Genomic DNA, 20,453 nt, shown 5'->3' with positions numbered 1-20,453 from the left:
CTGCTTTTCTAGTCTCATCCCCTGCTACTCAGCCATTCTTTAGCCAAAATGGAAATAAACATAATTTTCACACCTCTATACTTGATCAAGTCCCATCCACCCTTGTCTCTCAGACTTCTGCCATTTTTCTAGGCTCTTCTCAAATGCCTTCTCTTCCATGGAGCCTCACTGGCGAGTGATCTTTCTTTCCTTCAGGCTCCACTGTATATTTTTGCATCACCAAGGGTGAATTTATCTCACTCTAGCCTTGGAATTTACTTCTGTACTTGTCTATATTGGAAGCCTCCTTGGGAGTGCTTTGCATTTCTACAGGGTTTGTAAAGTGCCTTCCATAATATAGGAATGGCATAAATATGTGTGCAAAGGGGTAAAAAAAAAAAAAGAGTAAAACAGCCAGCTGGATCTTGCATTTCAATTTTCCACTCTGCTCTTAATTGGAGAGGATGGGGGAGGGATGCAGGAGGGGTCCAGTAGATCCTTTCACCTCTCTGGGTCTTGTTCTCTTTCTTGAAAAAGGAGAGCTCTTGAAGGTCTCTCAACAGTCTAGCTCAAATGCAATATAATTCTTCTGCTAGCTATATAAATTTGGAAAAATACTGACAAGCTTGGTTTGCCACTTACATAGGAAAAATCTCCCCAAACAGGTAGTTCCAGGAACTTCCAATCACACTATTGTCACCACTAGGGCTGACTACATATAATTGTACTTAATGGGGAAAGGTCTGGGGAGTGAGGTTGTGATCCCATGCTGTCTGACATCGCCTAACCTACCCACCCCCAACATTTTTATGTGCAAATATTTAAATTGCATCTTGTTTCCCCAAGACTTAAAGTGAATTCCACAGAGTCCACCTTTCAAAGTCTTATTGGGTCTGGTGAGAAATGATGACGGGATCAGGGTCTGCCATTATTTATTCTTTAATTTAATTTCCTGAGTCAGTCTCACCTCTCCCTATTCAGACACTCTGAGGGTAAACAGTGACCTCTATTCTCAAAGTGGTGTTTATTTATTTTTAATTTATGTATGTATTATTTAGGTAGCTCCTACTGCAAAAAGACCATACTAATATTCTGCCATTTTGCTTAACTAAAGGAAACATGTTTTTGTTCTATCCTTGTTGTAAACCACACATCATATGACAGAGTAAAGGACATATTTGGCTCTTGCAGAGGACACTGAACATAATGAACATGCTAAGTTTGTAGGATAATATATAATATTGTCATTACATATATTTTGCATATTAATATGTAATATTAACACTATAACATTCATCTAAAAAAGCAGGAAGGAACTGGAAGAAGGAAAACTCTAGGAAAGTTGCTTGAGCCCCATAGGCCTTGGAAGTAAAACTTCCAGCCAGGATAGTACTGTTACCAACTGATACTTACAAAATACTTTATTCTCTAACACAGTCTAATTTAACCTGGGTGACAGCCTGATGAAACCAGCAGAATGGGTGTTGTTATACCCACTGAGCAGAAGATGGGACTGACTCCCAACCTACTTTGACAAATGGTACGCTGGGGAGAGTCAGAACCACTGGCCAGGAGTCGTAGGTCCTGGTCCTGTCATCTTGCCACCATATTTGTGCTGCCTGTGAAAGGCACCCGGAAAACATTAATTCCAAAGCTGCCTTTTTTTGAAATGAGAAAAAGAAGGCACAGACTATAGGCCCCCCACCTAGCTGGGCAGAGAATGAGTGAGGCCCAAGCCTTGTGACTCTGCAGTCGAAAGACTCTCCCTGCTTACCAAAAAGGAATAAATTACATAAAAACTAAATGGTCCTTAGGAGGTATTATGCAAGACCAAAGGCATTATACATTTGCAATAGTCCATGTAAATATTTACGCTGTGAAACAATCATGATGGCTGAACAGACATACTACTTGAACAATTAAGAAAATAATATTAGCCTAGGAGTATGGTGCTTATTGTTGCATTCCAATCAAATTTACAATACAGGTAACTTGACAAATTTAGTGATTTTTTATATGTTATATATAATATATATAATGATATGTATTATCATATTTTGTGGCATATAATTATATAACATATAATACAATTATATATAATCAACTGGTGTAGTATTTCTATGTAAATTTGGTGATATATAATTTATATCATGATATGTATTATATATACATACATCCTGCCGGCAGACAAAAATTAGGCAAAAATAGAAATTAGGTCAGTTGAATGACTTCACACAGCATTACACAATCCAATTTTTAGATTTTCTCCTCTGTCAGTCTTCCAGCATCTGTTTTCTTTTTTCTTTTTTTTGAACCAGAATTTTTTTTTTAAGGATTTTATTTATTTATTCATGAGAGACACAGAGAGGCACAGACACAGGCAGAGGGAGAAGCAGGCTCCATGCAGGAGCCCGATGCAGGACACGATCCCAGGACCCACGATCATGCCCTGAGCCAAAGGCAGATGCTCAACCACTGAGCCACCCAGCCATCCCCAGCATCTGTTTTCAACACCAGCAACATCAGTTTAGCCTGGTATTCTGCAGTCTCTTCATCTTGATCCCTCACACCCTGATTTCCTCTCATGTGGTGCTACACCCTCATTAGACTGCCCCCTCCTCTACACCCCGACACACACACACACCATATATATAACCCCACACTTCAGTACCCTTGCTCTTCCCTTTTCTTCTGGCTACAAGTCCCTTCCCACCTTTATTTGCCTGCCTCACTTACACTTATCCTGTGAAACTTAAGCATTCTGAGAACTTTACCTAAACTCAGAATAAAGCCTTTCCTGTGTGAGTCAGCAAGTATTCTGGGCATACCTCTATCTTACCCCTCACCGTGTTTCAGTCACATTGCCTGTTCACATCTTCTGTCCAATTAACCAGAATGCAGTTGGTTAAGAATCTTCACTAGTCTTCAGTGACAAAGAGTTGGTGATTAATGCAGAAACATTCAAATACAGATGTCATTAGTGGCGGCAACTCACATAAGCAGCACCTCTTGTAGAAGACTACTTAGCTGGTTGATTTAAAAACTCTATGCAGTACCCTTTGTTAGTGCATCTTTGTCATTTTGCCCTCTTTGTAAAATTCACCCCGTCTTTATTTTCCCTTACATATTCATTATACGTTATGCCACCCCTCTTCACTTCCAGTTGGACACTCACAGTTTCATAATCTGATCATTTGTGACAACAGTGAGATTTTTTTTTTTTCTTTAAAACTTGCAATCAGGGCAGCTCGGGTGGCTCAGCAGTTTAATCAGCTCAGGGTGTGATCCTGGAGACCCAGGATGGAGTCCCACATCAGGCTCCCTGCATGAAGTCTGCTTCTCCCTCTGCCTATGTCTCTGCCTGTGTGTGTGTGTGTGTGTGTGTGTGTGTGTGTGTGTGTGTGTGTCTCCCATGAATAAATAAATAAAACCTTTAAAAATAAATAAATAAAAAATAAATAAAACTTGCAATCATTTAAGATATCTTAATTATTAGTGATGTAAATAAATTCCATTTTTACTTAGGAAATCAAAAGTATTTGTCAGGCTCAATAGTTTCCTTCAAAACATTTAATAAACTGTGATGCACTTAATAAAAGTTGCATAAGTAGATTCAGATTGTGCCTATTTGAGAGCTAATGCTTCCAACAAGTATTTTTTTAAAGAATAAATGAATTGGAAATTGTTAAATATTTGATAAATTTCACAGATTAGTAATTGTCTTTCCTGCTCCCTCTGTTCTGAGTAATTTTCCCAAACATATTAAACACTGTGGGCATTTTTCAAATATTATTTTTACACATTTTTTTCTCTTTTCTCTTCTACTGTTCTGACCCTGCCGCTGCCCTCCCTGCCAAGCCTGCTAAGCCATGTACAGGTACCACTGTTCCCAGTGTCTAAAGGTGTGTCACCACCATTGCAAACACTCGTGTCTGCTGAGCTTGGCTGCCTCTGCCACCTCCCTATGCACTGCCCTGTGAACCTTCTAGACCTGGCTCCCACCATATGGCACTGCCACCACTTCCACTTCTACAAATTCCAGGATGTCGATGTTTTGAAGGTGGCAGTTTCTACTGTGGTGAGGTGGCTTTGCCACCTCAGTGTCTCCCAGGACGCTCATGTGCAGTCTCCTCTGTCCCCAGAACTTAGATATGATTTCATGGAGAAACCAGCTAAGAGCTGCCAGGCTTCTTACTAGGGCACACTTGTCCTGTCTCATTCTCCCCTTAGGATAAATGCTTCCTAAGAAAGTGTCTCTATCCTCTATGCACATAGGCTTTCGCAAATGTGCCCTTAGAGGCACTGTTTGAGGCATCTGAATGAGGAATACAGCTTAGGTTCAATCTAGGACAAAAGATGCTACACACATTTTTGCCCAAAACTTTGTCCAGGTGCAGAATGAATGTGAACATTCAGTTGGACTTTGCCACACATGGTCTTAAATTTATCACATCACAAGCAAATTCTCAGAATACATTCTTTGGCTTTTATTAATATCCTTTCCAAAAAAATAGTTTTCTATGAAGTATGATTTAAAAAAAAAAACCTATAAAATTAGAATATTTTAAAAACAGTTGAGCATGTGGTCCTGGAGGAAAAGCAAGAGAAGCTGGCATGGAAAATCTGAACATTCACAGGATTTGATCCAGATGATCTCAATCATTAAGGGAATTACTTAATGGCCATTCTCATGTACTTGTTTTGTCACTCTCTACCCAGCTTTGATGTGGATACACCAGCTTTGCTGTCTTTGATTATAAACGGAGGACTACTGGAAAATTGGGAGTTTGGAAAAGAGAAACAATGGTGATTGAATGAATGTCAACAAAGACTATATAAGGAAACATTTAAGGAGATAAATATCTATATTTACATGAAATATATTTAGCGTAAACTCACATCTGAAATGTATACATGTGCATGTATATAAAATAGCTACTGATAAACAAATATTTTACTTTTACATATGACATCTATTATGTGTTGTTCTGTGAAAGACTAGACGCCAAAGGCTAGGAGGGACTGGAACAAACCATTTAATCCATTTGCCTCCATTTAGGCAGGTCCTCTGCACCGTGCATGAAATCTGAGATGACGCACTTTAGCAGTTCTCCAGCTTGGCAAATTGCTGGCATAACCACACAAACTATCAACTTCCTCTATGCTTATCCTTATCCATTAGCATCTTCTTGGTGTTCTGCAGGCAGGCATAATTGCAGCTAGATATATTTCATGCTTTTCAATCAATAACATTTATTACTATCCTACATGTAAACTATTAGGCTTGGTGCTGCAGGGAATTGGAAGAAACCTGTAATACCTTAATTTGTATTTCATTTACCTGTCTATGTACTCACACACGCATATATGTGTGTGTATATAAAGCACTTTCACACATGCTGTTTCATTTAATACATAATCTCTTTCAAGGAGGACAAAAGTAAAGCTCAAAGAAGGTAAGTGACTCACCCAGCCACACACAGTAGCAAAACTGAGCCTGAACTGAGGTTTTGTGATACCTGAGTCCAAGTTTACTATATCATGACTTTCCCTAAATGTTACAACTTCTCATAACCTTGATCCCCACCTGACAAGGAATTGACAATCTTGGGACGAGCTAAGATACATTCACAATGACTGAAGAATGATGTGATTAGTGATAAAGAATGATAGAAGTTGAGAATAAGGAGGGATCAGATCATTTCCAAATCAATTGATTTATTTGGAAGAATTCATAGAGGAGGTAATATTTGATTTGGATTTTTAGAAAACTGGCAAAATGTTCAGAGTTGGAGAAGGGAGAAAGGCCACGTCATGAAGAGTTTCTGAAATTGGAAAGAATAAGGACACGCTTATCAATTGGCCTTGATTGGAATTTAAGACTTACGCAAGGGTACAATGGAAAATAAGCTTCACATAGAAACTGGAGCGGGATTATACAGGTCCTTGAATATTGGGGAAAGTGTTAGGTGCTCATGGAAGGTTATAGAGCAAGACATCTCTGGAGCTGTATAAAACATTTATTAGAGGAAGAGGAAATTAGAGGAGGGAGACTAGTTAAAGGTCTATAACAAAGTTCAAGTGAAAAAAGTACAAACTTACTCCAGGGGAATGGCAGTGGAAATAAAGGGGAGGAAGAGTCCAATTGAAAGGATTCATTAATGACTGAATGGAGGGGCCCAAGAAAGAAAACAAAGATGCCAGGCTTTCGTGCCTCAAAGAGTAAGAGCAAACAAGATAGGAGGAAGCACTGGTTTGGAACAAAACACAAGAGCTTGCTTTGGGGTATTTTAAGGTTGTAGAAGGACTGTAGTAAGACATCCAGCAGAGAGTAGAAATGAAACCTGGTCATAGAAGACAGGTCAGGACATGAAATATAGATGTGAGTGACTTCTGCCTAGACATTACTAATGAGGCATGGGAATGAATTAGGAGGTTACAAAAGAGCATATTAAGAGATTACATGGGAGGAGAATGTAAATGAAGGGACTGGAAAAAGAAGAAGAGTACAAAATGACCTTTGAAAATGTTTTAATTTAATTGGTATGGGCAAAGAAGCCAGAAAGAAGACTAAGGGGTGCAGGGAAGGGAAGTGGGGAGAAGGAAAATAACTTTTAAACGAAGTGAAGTGAGGAAGTGAAGTGAGGAAAGACAATGCAAGACCTCTAAGGTTGCAGAAGCAGAATGAAGTCACAGGGTAAGAATCTACCCACCCACCCCACCCCCGCCCCAGTATGTCTTTAAATCAACAAAATGATACATTAAAAAACAGGCCTCCAAAATGTTGTAGCAACAACCAAACCAGAGAAGTGGATAGCCTTAGGCCATAAACTTCAAAAAGGACTGCCCAATGAATGAGACCTGGAAATTCTGTGGTGAAGTGACACAGTTCATCATGGCAAGGCTCCTAACCCTATTTCTATCCCTTGGAGCCATATAGGCATGCCAACTAAACCCATGAACATCTCATTAATATCCCCAAATTGGAAGACAAGCTTACTGAGAAGCTAACTCTCTAAACAGGAAGTCACAGAAAATGTTGGGACATATTGGAAATGAATAATGAGGTATGTATGGCATTGAAGGCTCCAAGACTAAAATGAAATTGGAGCACAGGTTCCATGTTTGAGGGTACATTCCTATATGACTAGAACACACCTTCAACTCAGTAAAGAAAACCCCGTACATTTAGTATACTTTTAACAACTTTAGAAATGACTTCTGAACACTGATACTCTAACAAAGTCTGTATAGCACCTCAACTAGGCTCTGTCTTCTCCTGCTATACGCCTATAGAAAAAGTGGAAATAACATAAAAGACTCAGCCCTAAAACTGTAGTTTGTCAGGAAAACAGATGAGTGTCAAAAGGAAAGGAAAACAAGAATATACCTACAAACATTAGGGCAAATAACAAGTCTGGACCAAGCAAACAGTTAAGCAAGATGAAAATTAGCAACTTGGCATCCATCCACATATACATAAACACACAGCACATATTTAAAATGCAAATGATAAAGAAACCAATTTGGATGCAAAAAAAATCACAAGAAAATTGTTCACAAGTGCTCTGAGGTACAGAAAACCTATCAGAAGATAAATTCAATAAAACGAGGGCTCCTACTCAAGATGATTAAACAACAAAATGAAATAAAAGGCTAAGTTACAGAAGAAAACAAATCAAGGGAGAAAACAGCATCATCTATGATTAAATTTGAGAATACAAGAAATACACTAAATCCACCCAAAAATAAACTTTCCAGGATATAGGAAAGTGAACGCAAATTCAAAAAACAAAATTAAAAAGTAGAGGCAAATGCAATAAAGAAGTTAACTGACATAGAGAATAAAATTGTTACAACATAAGAATAGTGTTTCTGAAAGAACATTAAATATGGATGCAAAAAGTATTAGATGATATAATACTAGCAAATTTTGATGGAATGAAAAAATTTAGCCTGCAGATCACATCATCCTGTTTTGAAAAAAAAAATTAATGGAGACCACTTATACTGCTAAGACCATTAATTTCTAGAAAATTCTCAGATACCTAGACAGCAAAAAAAAAAAACAAAAAAAAAAAACTAATCATCATGAGGAGACGATCACAAATTGACCTCAATCTTCTCCACAGCAACACTGGATGTCAGAAGATAATGTAAAAATGTCCACAAAGCTCTGAGAGATACAATAGTGTCTCAAAATATCAGAACTAGGCAAAATATTGGGTAATAATAAACATTTTCAAATGTGAAAGAATTATTACAATAGGGTTTTATCAGTTTTTTCTTATTTTGATTTTTTCAATGCCAAGAGTATATGATTGAGATTTAATTTATATAGAGCAAAATTCATACATTTTAATGTTTAGCTCAGTGAACCTCAATCTGTATAACCAACAGCTTATCAAAATTTAGGATATTTCAGTCACCTCAGAAAGTTTCCTGGTATTTCTTTCTGGTAAGTATCCCTATGCTTTTTCTGACTTCTATCACTATAGATTAATTTTGCCTGTTTTTAAAATTCATCTAAAGGAAATAATACAGAATTACTATTTTATCTAACTCTAGCTCCAAATAGTGTTTTTGTATTTCATTTATCAACATAAATGGTGGTGTATGTCAGTAGTTCTTTTTTATTTCTGAGGGCAAACTCCAGCTTTTCAGCTTTTTTTTTTTTTTTTTAAGATTTTATTTATTCATGAGAGGCACAGAGAGAGAGGCAGAGGGAGAAGCAGGCTCCCTGCAGGAAGCCTGATGTGGGACTCGATCACAGGACCCTGGGATCACACTCTGAGCTGAAGGCAGATGCTCAACGACTGAGCCACCCAGGTGCCCCTCCAGCTTTTCAGTTCTCATGGACACTGGGTTGTTTCTAATTTGGGACTCTTATAAATAAAATTGATATGAACATTCTTGAAAAAGTCTGTAGGAATAGATGCATACATTCTTTTCCTTTGGTAATATTTTTAGGAATGAAACAGAGCGGTTGTTTTATTTTACGCTCTCACAAGAAATACAATAAAACTTCAATTGCTCCACAACCACAACAGCAATCTTCTTAGTATTAATTATTTTGGCATCTCATCATGGTCTTAATTTGTATTTCTCTGATGACTAGTGATGCTCAACACCTTTCATATGTCACTAGTCATTCATAAATCTTGTCAGGTGCCTGTTCAAGTCATCTGCCATGATTTATTTAGACTGTTGCCCTTTTAAAATTTAGGAGTTATTTTACATCTGTGGTATCAGTTCTTGATCAGATATATATTTACGAGTACTTTTTCCCAGACTATGGCTTGGCTTTTTACTTTCCTAACAAATGTCTTTTGATGAACAGAAGCTTTTAATGTTGATAAAGTGTAATTTATCATCTTTTTATAATTAGTGCTTTTATGTATTGAGAAATCTTTCTCTACCTCAAGATTATAAGAATATTCTATCTTTCCTTTAGGAAGCTTTATAATTTAAGCTTTCACTGAATTAGTTTTCATGCATTGTGTAAGAAGTTCTTTTTTTCCATATAAATGTCCAATTGTTCCAGCATCATTTATTAAAAAGACTTTTCTTTCTTCACCGGATTGACTTGGCATCATTTAAAATCTAATGGACTGTATATATGTAGTCCTACTCCAGACTCTCTTTTCTGTTTCATTAATTATCTGTCTACCCTTATACCAACTATACTGTCTTGATTACTGAAGCTTTCATAAATCTTAACATCTGTTAGCATGACTCCTTCAATTTTGTTCTTTTTTTTTTTTTAAGGTACAATGGCTAGTATGAGTCCTTGCATTTCTATATAAATTTTAGAATTGGCTTGTTAATTACTTCAAAACACCTGCTGGGATTTTGATTGGAACTGAAATCAGTCAATATGTCAATTTGAGAAGAAATAACATCTTCCCAATACTGAGTTTTCCAATCTGTAAGCATCATATATCTTTTCACTTTTTTCAGTCTTTTAAAATTTTTATCAATAGTGTTTTGTGGTTTTCAATATGCAGACAGGTCTTGCACATATTTCACTAAATAAGTAAATAGTATTTCATTTTCCAATTGTTGCTAATAAACAGATGCAAACTGCTTTGTTATACTATGTATCCCTTGAACCTGATAAACTTGCAGTAACTTTTTTTGTAGATTCCACAGGATTTTCTGTGTAGCAGTTTGATAGCTTTGAATAGTTTTACTTCTTCCTCCCTATGTCTATACTGTTTACTTCTTACTCTTGCCTTATTGTACTGGCTATGATCTCCAGCACAATGTTGAATTAAAGTGATGAGAAGGAACATTTTTGTATTACAGGGAAAATAATACTTCCCTATCAGGTTTTAGGTTAGCTTCAGGTTTTCATAAATTATTTTATAAAATGGAAGAAGTTCTCTTCTATTCCCACTTTTCTGAGAGTTTTCTTCATGAACAGATGTTTAGTTTTATCAAATGCTTTTTCTCCATCTTTTAATATGGTCACATAGGTTTTCTCTTTATTTTTCAATGTGTTATTTAATGATTTTTTAATGCTGTGCCAAACTTGAATGATCCTACTGGGTCATAATATTTTATCTTTCTTACATATTGCTATTTGTTTAGAATTTTTTCATTAATATTTATGAGGTTCACTGGATCTATAGTTTTCATTTTTGTTTTTCCTTGTCAAATTTTGATATCAAGGGTTGTTTTTTTTTTCCTCATAAGGTGAATGGAAAGTATTCCCTCTTATTTTATTATCTGTAAAGGTTTTAATGTTTGTATTTTTCCTTATTTAAATGTTTGGTTATGGGCACCTGCGTGGCACTGTCAGTTGAGCTGAGCATACAATTTTTGGTTTCAGCTCAGGTCATGATCTCGGGGGCATAAGATCAAGCCCTGACTTGGGCTCCATGCTCAGGGTGGAGTTTGCTTGAGATTCTCTCTCCCTTTCCCTCTGCCCCTCCCACTTGTGTTCTCTCTCTCTCTAAAATAAATAAATCTTTTAAAAAAATAAATATTTGGTAGTATTCACAAATGAAGCCATTTGGGCCTGGGATTTCCTTTCTGGGAAGATTTCTAATTATAGATTTTAATTCCTTAACAAATACAGGAATATTCACATTTTCTATTTTTACTTTTGATAGTTTCAGAAAGTGATATTTAAAAAAAAAAAGTCCATTGTTTTAAATTGTTAAATGTATCACCACAAAATTGCTTATAATATCCCCTTTATCACTCTCCAAATGTCTACAAGGTCTGTGCAGATATCACCTAATTTGTGACTTGTGTTTCTTTTTTTTCTTGATCAGTCTTCCTGTGCACTTATTAATTTTATTAATATGTTTAAAAAAACAGTTTTGGTTTTTATTGATTTTCCCTATTTTTGCCTGTTTTTTATTCCACGAATTTTGCTTTTATTATTCCTTCCTTCTACTGTTTTTGTGTTGCAAAAACAAACTGATTTCTTTTTAGGAAGGAATAAACAAAGTTAGGAAAGTAGTATATTTAATAGTGTTGAATCTTTATACCTGCTAATAAAAAGAATAAGAGCTATAGTTATTAAAATTGGCAAATAGGAGATCATTTGTGACTTTCAAGATGTTTTATTATCTAAAAGAAAGACCCATAATCAGACACATTTGAGATCTGGTAATGGAATCTCTAATTGTATTCTGACCATCCAACATATGAATCTGATTTCCTTGATTTGAGAGCCCCCTTCATCCCCCAATACACACACACACACACACACACACACACACAATCACACAATACTTTAAGTGAGGTAAAACCTATCTTCCACTATACATGGAAAATTCCAGCATATTTTCTTAAGAAAACTTGTAGCTAGGAGTATAGGCCCATGATCTAGTATCTGGTAAATAGACATACCTACCTCATTTCAGGGGACGACAAGAAATCCACCCTGGTGATAACAGGAATTGCAGGAATATTAAATTCCTGGGGTAGTTGATGAAAGCAGTGCTGATGAGGGCATGCAGTGTCCATTTCACAGTGTTGGCGATGTCAGTAGTAAAAGCTACAATGATGCCAGAAGTGTACTACCCATTCTCTTTGGGATGGATGAAGGTCATTCCTAGCTATGGAATGACCTTAAATCTACTTTGAATCTATGTCTGTAGACTTGCTTGGTGTTCTGTGAACAACTTAACATGACCAATTAATTCTCTACTGAAATCAACCAGACTTAGTTTCTGTTGCTCGCAACTAGGAGTCCTGGCTGTGATAGGCTACAGCCAAGCTCCACATGTACCAGATAGGTGACTTTGACCCAGTTATGCAAGATTCTTAACACCATTTTCTTCAACCATTAAATGAAAGAAATGGTACCCACCCCAGTGCAGTTATGATTTTTAATCAACATACCATACACAAAGCATTTGATACATAGTTAGTACTGAAGTTAATTCTATAAAAATAAACATTTATAAGCCCCTATAAAACACGGGTTAGTCTCATTTAAAATCATCATTGAATTATATATCATAGATCACAATGGTTAATAAGAAATTGGGGGTGGAGATAAGCACTGTAGCCTTTACCTTCAATATCTTAAGAATAAAGAAAGGCAAGCATAAGATACTAACTCAAGAGGGAACAGGGTTGAGATAAGATTTTTTTTGTCTTTTTAAGAGTCTGAAGATCTGAGCTTGTTTGTAAGATAACAAGTAGGAACTAATAAAGCAATTTGGAAAGAAAAAGACCATTGACAAAAGTTCTTTAAAGATATCAAGGTTCTTGATTAATCGTCTTTGGTTGTAAAAATAAGGAAGAGAATTTTACATGCCAGTTATAAGACCAAAAAATAAGAAGTATTATCCAGGTGGGGGGAAGTTCCTGTTTAAGTTAAATCTATACATTCTCTGTATCTTGTCATCATAAAATTGAATTGTTTATTGAAAAAGGCAAGAAGCTCTCCCGTGATTTTCTGCTTTTAACCACAAAAGTTTTATAGTTATCTCCCATGGAATGTAAACCTTGACTACAAAGCTATGATAACTCAAATCTTCCTTTACATAGTTGTACTAAAAATTATATTTGGACACTTTATGTTTATTATAAAGGTGATTTTTGCTAGAATATGTTTGTTGTAGTAAATGGAATTTTACTCTCCTAAATTATAATATACACATCAGTTTTGTGTGGATGATGACCAACTCTATGAAGTCATTAACTGCATTCTCTAACTATCTACAAGGTACCTCCTTGTCTTGCTTTTCTCCTCAAAAACTTGTTCTTAAAATTAAATTCATGATTCTAATAGATTTGCTTCTAAACACAACATGAAGCTTCTTGCCCTGTTTTCTTTCCTTCTTCCCTTCCACAGAGCAGTTTTGGTATATCAATGAGGATGACAGCCAGACTGAAAGGGATTAGGAGAAAGCAGTGAGAAAATGGAGTCAGGCAATTAGACTCACTTTAAACTGTTGGAGGTAACTGATAGGGCAGGGAGATAAGATGCTAACTCACGAGAGTAGAGGGTTAAGGTAAAAACATATTCTTAGATGGGGAAAGCCTGCATTTGTTTCTAAGCCAAGGAAGGAGCAGGAGCCCATGAAGGAGTAACTGAAAACTCAAGAGAGGAAGTAAGATTAATGAAACAAAATCTTGGAAAAATGAGGAAAATACAGGATCAAGGACACATAGTATGAGACTAGTGTTTGAAAGAGGGAAGGAAATTTCTTCCTCTGGGAAAAAAAGAGAAGGTGCAGATGATAGAAATTCTAGGATGGGGGCAGCCTGGGTGGCTCAGTGGTTTAGCGCCACCTTTGGCCCAGGTTGTAATCCTGGAGACCTGGGATGGAGTCCCATGTGGGGCTCCCTGCACGGAGCCTGCTTCTCTCTCTGCCCCCGCCCCTCTCTCTGTCTCTCATGAATAAATAAATAAAATCTTTAAAAAAAAAAAAAGAAATTCTAGGATGGACATGAAAGCTCACGTTAAGAGACGTTTACTCTTCCACTGAGATACAAAAGGCAGCGAAGTTAGTTTGAGAGCTGGAGAAAATTAGAGCTTGTGGAAATTGTTCAGAGGAGGATTCTTATTGAGAAGGAATGAGTTGAACAAAATAATTATTGAGCAGCAGTGAAGATACAAATGAAATGTCAATGGTAACAATTAGCAGAGTTCCTTAAAGTTTTCTAGCCACATGCGGGTATAGAGAATCTCTAACTGCACTTGAAATATTAGGGACACTGATCTTCCTGTGAAGCTACACAGCTTTTGAAAAGACCCAAGAATAACACAGAACCACAAAAATCAAAATAACAGCTGGGAAGGACACCTAAGAGATAGTGGGGCCCACATGTTGACCTCCAAGCAGAAGGACAGTTGGATGGCCCACTGGCAGTACTTGATAAGACAATGTCCCTTAAAAACTTGAAAATTTTTTCAAGTATCTTGTGGTTGGAAGACCTTTCAAGGAGCATTAGCTCATGTGGGTTTTTTGAAGGAATGGCTCCTCTTTTCTATATTACCTACAAAAAGCTAAATGGACTCCCAATCTAGAATCATCAGCCTGGGGTTTTATCAAAAAAGAAAAAAGAGGGGACACAAAACAAGATCTTCAAAGGCCACACACAATGCTATTAACCTAATTCTGGCAGTGTAAGTGCCCTGCCAACCACAGGACATTTTCCCTTTGTAGCAGAGACCTTACCATCCAGGACCATCTGGAGAGCCTACAAAGAATAACTAGATGGCAAGTAAGGCTAAAACACACCAGACCCTGTCCAATCTGCTATATATCAATTTTTGTTTCAAAATGTAAAATTTTATGGAAAGTTCGGAAAGGGCTTGGAAACTTTCACACTGGAGTTTTTATGTGTGTTGTGAGGTCAGGTATGGGAAGGAAGGAGATGGAAGGACAATATTTTTTAAGATGAAAACTATGATCTACCCAAGGTTTTCCTCTAGCCATGCAAGAAAAGGGCTATATGAATACACTAATGGAAATACTTAGGTTGTAGGTAGCCAAAGACAAGGCTGGGATGACCCAGGCAAGGAGTAGGAATTAGATAGGTGTGTGTGAAGCACATCAGTAGCTATGTATGATGCATGAAAAGATAGACAGAAACTGAGAGACCCACTGTCCTCAGGAGAGAGTCAACAGAAATTAGACTTCAGGAAAGCAAGAAGAATGCCTGGACCAAAGGACACCACCACTTGAGGGTGTGGGGATATGGAATAGTGAGAGAGCCACACAGAATGCCAGGCCAGAAATGTCTCTGGGCTTAGCTCTGAAGAAATGGTAAAACCAGTAATAAACATGGGATCCAGTGGGAAGAGACTCAGCCCAATGTGCTGCAATAGCTGAACGTTTGATGCATTTGACCTCTGAAGAACTGAATCCAAATCCAAATAAAGAAAAACCTCCTTGTAATGCTCAAGAGTTAGAAGAATGTGACATTTTCTTTGAAGAGAGCTCCAGTTTATGCAGATTTGATGTCAGTACATTAAAAACTACTCATGTGGTGAATCTTGGAAGCAACCAGTACCTTTTCTCTGTCATAGTGGACCCTAAAGAAATGCCCTGTTTCTGTTTGCGTCATGATGTTGATGCCCTACTCTGGCAACCACACTCCAGCAAACAAGATGATATGTGGGAACACATTGCAACTTTCAATGCTTTAGGTATAAAGCAAGCTCTTTGCAGGCGCGTTTTCTATTATGTCAAAAATCATGGTCATTTATTTTAATTCATTTCTTTTTTTCTTTTTCTTTCTAATTTGAGCTGTCCTAATTATATTTGAATTGATTTGTGCTATAAAAAAATATATATTTTTATGATCATATGATCATTTTATGATCATATTTTTATCAATATCTGATATTGATATGGGCCCTTTTGTATAGACAAAGCCTGTTTTTCTTTTTTTTTTTTTTTTGTTTTTTTTTTTTGTTTTGTTTTTTTTTAAAGCCTGTTTTTCTTAAGTAGATCTATGTGATCAAAGATACTGTATTACTCTTTGATAAAACAAACATAATAAAATATGGCAATTTCATAAATCAAGATAATAAGAATGAATTTTAAAATTTAAACCAAATTTAGAAATCTCTAAATCACTCTAGTTATTGATAGAGATTGGACCAGGGATAAGAGCAAGGAAGGGGCATTGGGTAAGGTTTGTGGTAGACGATAGAGTTTATGGTTCTTTCCTCTACTGGTTATGAATCTTTAGAAAATCTTTGCAAACTTTCTGACTCCCCCATGAAAGCTCATACCCTACCCCAGTGGTACTGTTATCCAGGAGAGTGAAGATCCTTGTAGATGTGCTCCAGCCCATGCTAGGTTAGCAGACAGACTGTACTTCAGCATTTACCAACAAAACATCTTGTCAACAACCACATTAGATATTCACTTGGGCCTTTCAAGTCCAGAGTTCTATTAATCTTAATAGATTAATAACTTAATAGTGTTCCAAGAGTGCAGCTATAATGGTTACAAACTAGACTGCCTATAGTTGGACTCTGGTTCCTACACTGAGACACTTAAAGTAACTGACACACAATAGCTTAAATGGTACAGAAGTCAGAAAGTGTGGGAGTTCTAGGATTGGTTCTGTAACTGAATGATATGATTGGGAATGTAGGCTCTTTTCAGCTTTCCATTCTTTCCAATGTATTAGATTGCTATTCCTAGGCTTGTTGCCTAGTGGTCACAAGATGGCTGCTATTGTTCAAGTGCCTGTTTTTGACGATACAGTGCCCAAAGCAGACAGAAGGAAAAGAGAAGGCCTCTGTTTCATTGACAGCTTCTTTCTACTCAGAAAGGAAAATGTTTCTCAAAATGGTTTCTCTCCCCAAACCCCTCCTACAAAGTTGATCTCACCATACATCTGATAGAAATGGATCACCCAAACTGAAAAAAAGTTTGAAAAGTGAACACACACCATTTAAACCTCTGTTGTGGGAAGCAGATTTTTCCTTCAAAGAAAAGAGAAGAAATGACTTCAGGTAGACAACTATATCTGTTATCAATTGCTATAATAATGCTGCATAGCAACACACCCTAAAACTCAGTGGGTGGCGAAAAGCAACAATTTCTTATTTTTTCATTAACCTGTAGGCTGGCTGGACAATTCTGTTCATCTGAGTCAGGGTTGGCCAGTCTTGGTTGGGCTTGCTCATACGTCTTAGTCAGAAGGTTTGAGGGTTGGCTAGGGGCTGGCTGGTCTAGAATAGCCTCAGCTAGGATGATTCATCTCAGCTCCATTACCCTCTCATCCTCCAGCAGACTAGCCCAGGCTTGTTCCCAAGATGGAACCAGGGGCTCAAAAGAGAAAATAGAAGCATGCAAGTCCTCTTGAGGATCAGGTCCTATGCGTAGTCACTTCCACCATATCTACTGGCCATAGAAGGTCTTAAGGCCAGTCCCAATTCAAGGGGAAGAGAAAAAGGCTTTGTCTCTCTACGGGAAAAGCAACAATCACATTGCAAGGGATGTGGATAAAAGTGAGGGAGAACAGGAGCCATTTTTATAATCAATCACAGCAAGCAACAGAGCTTGCTTGAGGTGCTTAGTAGATATGACGATGGGCAAGTTATTTAACTTCTGAGCTTTGATTTCCCCACTTGCAAAATGGGGATAATAATAAAATCTGATAAGTTTTTATATATATGTATTGGTCTATGTCAAAGATATTACAAATACATATCTTCACTTGATAAGTTACAAGTACTAAGCAATCTTAGCACTCATAATTACTGCCTAACAACTGATCATAGTGGCCCTAGTCTTAACTATCTTACAGATAGAATCATAACTCCTTAGGAATTCTGATGCTCAGGACAAAGAATGTGAACGTCAGCCTCATGTTTCCTCAAATTCACTTTGCAATTTGTGATACTGTTCACAGATTGGTCCTGGTAACAGTGTTGTGCTTTGCTCTAATTCTTCTTGGTAACTAGGATCTAATTCACTGAAAAAAGTCTCATATACTGTCAACATATGAATTTCACCAATATTTAAATTATAAACTCTATTTTGAAGTAATTATTTCACTTCTTTGGCACCCTACAGATTTGAAGGTACCCCGGGGTGAGACTCTAGAGAACATTCATTTACTATTTCTAAAAGTACCAAATCTTCAACTACTCAAGCTAAATTTAATTTGAGAAACAGATTTTGGGCCCAAGTCCCTGCTCCGCTGTGTCGGGTATACTTGGACCCAAGCTCGAGCTTGTAAATAAACCGTGTCAGGGTTGGCCAGTCTTGGTTGGGCTTGCTCGTGTGTTTGCATTGGTGTCGGCTCCTCGGTGGTTTCTCAGATTCGCAATCTCGGGCACAACATTTGGGGGCTCGTCCGGGATCCAAGAAACCTCCAGGACCCCATCGGGAGGGTTTCACGTGTGGTGAGTGCACTCAACTTTTTCCACCTTTTGCGCGCATATTTCCCAGAGCTCTAACCTGAAGGAATTCCAATCTGTATTAGGTCGGCATTGGCTTAAGCGGATGCGCTGGCGGGCCGTCGATCGGGGGTCTTGAGGAGACGTCCCTTGCCCCCACCGGGAGGACAGGGTCCTCACCTGTAAGGAGGACAGGGGTCCTTATCTGTAAGGAGGGCCGACTGCCAGCGCTTCGGGTTGCTTTCTGTTTTGTCTCTGCGGCGCACTGGAACGTTTGTCTGTGTTACTATGTCCTTGTTAACTTTTTTTGCATTTGTCTGTGTTGTTGTGTCCTTGTTAATTGTCTTTACTGTCTGTATCTTGGTGCAGATCGGGGACATAACGAGGGAGACAGAAACCACTCCCCTGTCTCTTATGCTCTCCCACTTTTCAGATATTAGGGAAAGAGCTCGTATTCTGAGCATAGACACACGGAGAGAGAGATTCCAAATTTATGGCATATCAGAATGGCCAACCTTTGATGTGGGATGGCCCCAAGAAGGAACTTTTCACCTACCTATTATCTTACAGGTTAAGGCTGTAATCTTCAGGGACAAACCAGACGGCCACTCTGACCAGGTGCCCTACATCCTGACCTGGCAGGACATGATCGAGAATCCCCCTCTTTGGCTAAAACCATTTTTAACCCCCAAAGCAGGACCCACCGAGATTCTAGCCCTGCGGAAAGCCGAGAAGGAGACCGACTCTATGCCCCAAGCGCCCCTTCATCCGGTCTTCCAGGATTCCTTCCCGGAGGACTTGATTCTCCCGCCACCCTACCGGGCACCCCCTCCCCCTTCCGCCCCTCCACTGGAGACACTGGGGGCTACAGAAGGGGCGCCACCCCTCCCTGACAAGGGAGTCCCTGTGCGTGGGCCAGCAGCGGGGACACGCGGTCGGACCCACCGGACGGCCCCACCTCTGAATGCGGGGCCGGCAGACTCCACCGCCCTTCCTCTCCACGCCATGGGGCCCCCCGACGAGACTGGTGAACAGCTAATGTTATATTGGCCATTCTCCACCAGTTATTTATATAATTGGAAAACCCAAAATGCAAAGTTCTCTGATAATCCGAGAGATCTAATCAGGCTTTTAGATACTGTTCTCTTTACCCACCAGCTTACTTGGGATGACTGCCAACAACTCTTGCAGGTTCTCTTCACCATCGAGGAGAGAGAACAAATTCAGGTGGAAGCCTGGAAGTCTGTCCTGGGAGAGGACAGACAGCCGACTCAAAACCCAGACCTCATAAATGCTGCCTTCCCTTTATCCAGCCCCACCTGGGACTACAACTCAGCTGAAGGTAAGGAGAGACTCTGGGTCTACCGCCAGACTCTAATGGCAGGTCTCAAGGCTTCCACGGGCAAGCCTACCAATCTGGCCAAGGTCTATGATGTAAGACAGGGTAAGGATGAGAGTCCAGCAGCCTTCTTAGAGAGAGTCATAGAGGCTTTTAGACAGTACACCCCTATGAACCCAGAAGCCCCGGAAACAAAGGCCACAATTATCATGGCTTTTGTTAACCAGGCCACTCCGGACATTAAAAAGAAATTGCAAAGAGCAGAGAGACTGGGAGAGAAGAGCTTGCAGGATTTAGTGATAGTAGCAGAACGAGTCTATAATAATAAAGTCCCGAAGAACAACAAACCAAAGTAAGTGACCGGCAGACCCGAAACCTGGCCAAGATCCTGCTGGCCACAACCATGGATGACCCACAGGAAAGACGGAGGTACCTCAAGAAGCTGGCTTCAGGGACTGGTAAGGAGGATGGCCCTGGTCCCCCTTGGGAGTGCCCTAAGGATGAACAAAAACCAATGCGCCTATTGCAAAGAGGAGGGCCACTGGGTAAAAAGCTGCTCTAACAAAAGATCTAAGGCCCCTGCCAAGATCTTGGAAATGGAGGACCTGGACAATTAGGGGATTTCAGGGTTCGGCACCCCTCCCCGAGCCCAGGGTAACTCTTTAAAGTGGAGGGGCAACCTGTTGAATTCCTAGTGGACGCTGGGGCACAACATTCGGTTTTATTACAACCCCAAGGGAAATTGGCAAACAAAACTTGATGGGTGCAAGGGGCCACCAGGCACCAGCAAAATTT

The sequence above is a fragment of the Vulpes lagopus genome, chromosome 3 (genome assembly GCF_018345385.1).
Source record: "Vulpes lagopus strain Blue_001 chromosome 3, ASM1834538v1, whole genome shotgun sequence".
Lineage (NCBI taxonomy): Eukaryota > Metazoa > Chordata > Mammalia > Carnivora > Canidae > Vulpes > Vulpes lagopus.
Note: the sequence above shows the minus strand (reverse complement) of the source record.